This window comes from Ixodes scapularis, unplaced genomic scaffold, assembly GCF_016920785.2.
Source record: "Ixodes scapularis isolate PalLabHiFi unplaced genomic scaffold, ASM1692078v2 PGA_scaffold6__148_contigs__length_123643588, whole genome shotgun sequence".
Taxonomy (NCBI): Eukaryota; Metazoa; Arthropoda; class Arachnida; order Ixodida; family Ixodidae; genus Ixodes; species Ixodes scapularis.
In genome coordinates, this window is record NW_024609881.1 from 85,287,093 (window position 1) to 85,292,975 (window position 5,883).

The 5,883-nt window shown below is 42.6% G+C and overlaps 2 non-coding genes across 2 annotated transcripts; one reads left to right on the top strand and one right to left on the bottom strand.

Moving 5' to 3' along the window:
• The first annotated feature begins 3,725 nt into the window (after nt 1-3,725).
• On the top strand, nt 3,726-3,798 carry Trnaf-gaa. The gene has a single exon. It is a non-coding gene; the product is annotated as a tRNA-Phe (tRNA).
• A 1,285-nt stretch (nt 3,799-5,083) lies between these two features.
• Trnaf-gaa lies at nt 5,084-5,156 on the bottom strand. The gene has a single exon. It is a non-coding gene; the product is annotated as a tRNA-Phe (tRNA).
• Nucleotides 5,157-5,883: the final 727 nt, after the last annotated feature.

Consider the following 5,883-nt stretch of genomic DNA (forward strand, 5'->3'; position numbering starts at 1 on the left):
TACAACAGTTCTACGAAACCATGAAGTCCTCGTCGTCGAAGGCAATGGTAGACCACTTCGAGTCTAACTGGCATGGCATCCACCACGAATGAATTATGGGTAGTAAATGGTCCTGCGGTAACTACCTCAACTCAACAAATAACCACGGCGAGAGTATCAACGCGAAGTTGAAGAGCATCGTTGAGCGATACAGCTCATTGGAAGACTTTGTAATAACTTTTTTCTGCTTTGTGCACACGTCAAGGAAGGAGCAAATGCACAAGGCAGCAACATTCTTTCTGAAGAGGCGGGTCATAACGAACGGTAATAAATACCTGGAGTTGTACTGCCAGTTGTTGACTCCATAGGCATTCAAGCATGTGGAACGGCACCTTCACCTTTCTAGCGGACTCTCTGCAGAGACAGATATTGTAACGTACGTGTGGTCTGAGGACTGAACGTGTGGTCTCAGGAGGGCAGTGCTCCTGCCCTGCTGCCACATGCTCGCTGCCACATGCTCGCTGCACAAAGCCAGCTCGAGTTGAGCAAGTTTGACTGTAGTTTCTATGCGCAGCGGTGGACTGCAGAACACAACAAGAAGGTCCGAGGGGTGCTGCTTGCTGCGGAGCAAGAGTCGAAACTACTTTGTGTTGACAGGTGGGAACATCAAATAATTCTGTCGAGCCATCAAAAGTTCGAAAAGCTTCGGCGGTGGCAGGAAGAATTGCTGGCATTGTGTCCGAAGTTTCCATGCCCGAATTTGTAAGAATGGAAATTCTTGAGACACTTCAAAACCACTGGATGGTTGACGACGACATAATCACAAAATCAACGAAGGGCGTGCTCAAGGCGACAACGGTTTTAATGCCAGCTTGGTCTCTCATGGGCCGTGCCCCATGTCCCCAGAGCTCTCCGAAGTGTCGGGCAACAGCGTTGCGGTCCCCTGCACTTTGGCATCAGCTGATGTTAACCATGATCCTACTCAGATCAGGGTGCCGGGGGTCATTGAAGTGCAAAGAGGAAGTCTAGAGAGTCGCTGCACTGCAGTACGAACTGATCAAGCTACTAACGAGAGCTCTGGTGTAAGGACAGTTCAAGTTTCTGAAGCATCAACATGAGGTGACACTTTGGATCAGCGAGCCAAGGAACGCAGTAGAGAGCAGCCTGCTTCTTACACCACCGCTATAAAGAATGTCAAGTTGGCACTTCCAATGCGAAAATATGGACGGCCAAAAGGAAGCACCCTAACTGTGATTGGACTTCCCAGGAAAAGGAAGCGCGCCACAGGGCGTGGCTCTTCCCATCTTTGAAAAAAAATACCGTGATCCTCACATGGCTAATAGGCGTAGAGGCTGCAAACAGTGCACTGAAGGGCAGGCTGCTTGAAGAAGATGTGGAGACACAGCTCTAGCTTCTTCACTGCCGAGTCTTAGATGAGAGTGTGGATATTGTAAGAAGTTTCTTTACAGACGATCTTGTGATCACCTCACAAAATCTGAAAAAGTCATTGCATCACTGGCAGTGTCATGCGTGCCACGGGGATTTGGAAGGCTTCGATGCGATCATGTGTGACTGGTGCGTCGAGTGGTTTCATGTTCCTTGAACTTCCCTCAAGAGGCAGCCAAAAGCAAAGTTAGGGCAATGTGTTCGACGTAAATGAATGAGGATTTCTTTTTGCTGCTTCAGCGTCAGTTGTAGCATAATCCATTTGGTTAATTTTAGCTTCATGCATGTTTGTCAAGCTTTAGCCTTTGTTTAACTTTAAAATTGTAGGATTAATTTCAGTGATGTGATTTTCTTACTTACTGTGCAATAAACTATATAACCGAAGAAACATGCAATCGAGTCCTTTTCAAAGCTTTGATTCGTAAGCATACGAAATCAAGTACTGTCCACTATTCAACACCGGCACTTCCATTAGATAAAATAAGCCTACAAAACCACTGAAAATGAGAAGCTCGAATTATATTTAGACCAACCCAAAAATATGATACCAGCTTCTGGGACATCCGCTCAGGGCTGTACGAACTGCACACCCTCATCCGCGTTACCGCCGGGACGCCAGCAACAGTATAAAGCGGTTCATTACAAAAAGAAGCTGATCCGTTATAATGAGCAGCCTACTGTGCCGGCCTCCCGGCGGTAACGGGGTGGCCGGGTGGGTCAACGCGCTCCCGGCAATAACGGGGAGGGAGTCAAATCTGCGCAACGACGGAATAGCCCTGGACAGATTTGGTGGGAAAACAGTCGTACCCGGAAAAGACGCAAGTTTGAAAATTGGAAGTACGGAACCCCATGCTGTCGAACACCTGATGTATCACTTGCTTCCTGCTGCTTTTTATTTATTTTTTACTTTTTCAAGCGGGTATTGTTAAATCGGGAGTTAGAATACACGCGTGGTGTAGCAAAACATTCAGAATAATCATAAAATTTAATGCCGGCATTGTTAACAGGCACATAAAATGCCGACCGCCGGCGTAATGAACAAGATTAAAAAACGCCGGCTGCCGGCATTTTCGGCTCCTGTTAATTATGCCGGCACTCTAACAGTGGCTACGGTGGCGCCTCCGTTGTTCCGGCATAATTACCGGGAGCGGAAAATGCCGGCTGCTGGCAAAATATCCTCGTCCTTTTATAAACGCACGAGAGTGGCGTCAAAGATTCACTGCCAAGCGCAGAGAATAGTGCAAAGGAAGCAGAATGAAATGGGGGTGATGTCAGTGTTGGCAGCATTTTTTCCAGAAGGTATATGGCACTTTCGAAAGTTATCGCGAACTTTTGTCGAACCGGATTTTTAGGTCGAGCTTTCGGGGCTTGACTGGGTCGAACCGGCTTCGACGAAACTTCGACCTTTTAACTAGGGGTGTCGCGAACCGGCCAAGGTTCGAGTTCGACCCGGTTCGACTTTTTCGAACTTTTAGTGGAATTTTTGACGAACCTTGTATTGAGGTTCGACTCGTGTGCGCGTGCGCGACAGGCTGGCCAGTTGGCTTTGGATTCGATGGTGATGGCTACGGAATGAATTAAGGGCAGCGCTCATTGGTTGTTTCAGTTAATACGGTACAAACGATTAAGTTATTAACTTCATCAGGGATTAGATTTAGTTTCTCTTAATTGCAGCTGCTCACAAAATTAAAATAACCCTTTGCATAAGAAAAAAATTCTCCAAACCTAGACATGCTTGTTTCAAGGTCTGGCCACACTTTCTACAAAGTCGAACCGGAGTCGAACCAAAGTCGACCTGAAATTCCGGTTCGATAAAAGTTCGCGAAACCCCTACTTTTAACTAGATTCGACAGGTTCGACTTTGTTGACAGTGTGGCCAGACATTGATACAATCATGTCTAGGTTTGGAGATTTTTTTTTTTTTTATGCAAAGGGTTATTTTAATTTTATGAACAGTTGCAATTAGAAGTACTGAATCTAATCACTGAAGAAGTTAATAACTTAATTTTTTTTTGTACTGTATTAACGGAAATAATCATTCAGTGCTGTTCTTAATTCATCCCTTAGCGATCACAATCCAATCCGAAGCCAACTGGCCAGCCCGTCGCGCATACGCATAGCAGTCAAACCTGAGCTGAACCTTTGTTGATATTTTTAACAAAAAGGTCGAAAACGTCGAACCTGGTCAAACACGAACCTCGAGCGGTTCCCGACACCTCTAATTAATAACAAGGACAAGGTAGTGAGTAGAAACAAGTATCAAATTGTTTGTGTAAAAGAAAGACCGAAGAATTCCACGTGCCGAAATAGCTCAGTTGGGAGAGCGTTAGACTGAAGATCTAAAGGTCCCTGGTTCGATCCCGGGTTTCGGCACAGATATAACTTTTGTTTTTAGATTTCGTTTTTAAAGGAAGTTTTTTTTTCGTCTGTTAGGGTGCATTGCACACTGTTTATCTCTGTTTATTGACATTGCGCGGTTTAATGCAGATCTTTGCTATTTTGAAGAATGAACTTGCGTCTGCTTTGTTTTACTGCCTTCTCCCATTTGCGCTGTTTTATCGTTCCAACGAGCCAAACTATGCGCTTTAATAATAAAAAAAAAAAAACATATTGCGTAGTAACAGAACTAGATTATTATCTCGAGTATTCGAAATAATAACCGCCTTCCATGATTTCTCATTTTGTACATAACGAAAAACGATTTGCTTGATACCTTCGTCCTTTTTGCCTCATTTCGAGGAGCTTTTTTACAAATGTATGTAATGCTGACGGAATAACTTAAACGTGTTCGCTATTGTGAACAGCCACCAATAATCAACTGCCGAATTGCCTAAACGACTACACAATTAAAAAAAGTTTTGTCCATTGAACATATCAAGACTTATATAAATTACTTAGGGCGTATATTAATATGTCTTTTCATTTATTTATGTTACTCTGAATATGGCGCAATGAAAAGGAGAGTGGGGTTACAATGATAACAAATTGCACATTATAGCAAGAACATTTTTCAATAAAACAATATCAGTCATGTTAGCGTTCGAAGCGGAGAGGGGGCTTCAACCATTCGACGTTTGGGGCATAATTGAACACTGAAAAGATGAGGTATTATCATTTAAAAAAGCGACCTTATGACTATGATCAATCAGTAACTATATGATCTTTTACGTTCTTATGCGTATGCAATTGGACACATTCGTACGCGTGTAATTAGTTTTACCAGGAAGAGATTCGGTTCATATATAGAGAATATCCTTTCAGCAGGTTTTCACCAATTGGACAAGACGGTTAGTTATCTGAAGTGTTGAATAATAAAACTGAACATAATACTCATGAAAACGATATACGCGAAGTGTCTCCTAAAGAATGGGGTAAACAACACTGAGAGGAAGGAAAATTGGGTCCGAAGGGCGAGAGAAGGTATCCTACTTTTGGTTCTTTTGGTTTCTAGGCCAGGTGGTGCAAGCTACCGCCTGTTATAAAGGGTACAGCCGCTAACATCCAACCACCCATCCTTGACTCATTTTAGGTACCTGATGAAACAAACCCCTAAAAATGTTCAAATTATCATAAGTATCGCAAACCATCTTTGTTTTTCCTTAATATAGTGCTGTGTGCTATAAAAAAAAAAAAAAAAAAAAAAAAAAAACACGTTTCCTGCCGAAACCCGGGATCGAACCAGGGACCTTTAGATCTTCAGTCTAACGCTCTCCCAACTGAGCTATTTCGGCGCTGCGTTGGATGTTAAAAACTGTCTAAGCAGGTCGGATGTATGCATATCTGTACGGCTTGCTAACGTTTCCTAATCAGCACCCAGAGAAGGCCAACATAGTTTCAATAATGTATTGAAGCAGAAACAAAACTATAGCGCCAGAGATTATTTATTTTAAATGCAATGCTACTTTTGAAAAGTTATTAAATAAGCTACAAAGACAAGGAGCCTTTAAACGATGCCAATAGTTTGGTTCCTAAAATTTTATATTTAAGCTTAAATCTAGCACACAGTAACGAAAAAAAAGGAGATTTTTTTATGTTATGAAAACCAAATGTTAAAAATAACATGCTTTAAAAAAAGTAGTTTGGCAGAACACAGAAGGGTACCAATATACTGGGTGTTAATTTTTAATTCTGACAGATTTATTTGAACAAAGCCGTGCAAGTTACACTTATGCTGCTTATGAAGGTGAGTTATACGGCCAGGGGGACATATTATAGGGGGCTAATCGTAACGATCAGTTGGCTAATGAACTAAAATTTGATAATTAACTTTTTAATTAATGAAAATAGACATATGGTTCCAATTAGAAACTTGCTCACCGTCATCGCAAAGCACTAAATCAGTCATTTTCAGAAAGGCTTTGAGCGCGTGAGAAGCGTAGTAGTGCACTAAAGTTACCACTCGTGGAGCAGGTACAAAGCTAGCGGTTGCGGTAAGGCGCCCGCGCGATTTTTCCGTCT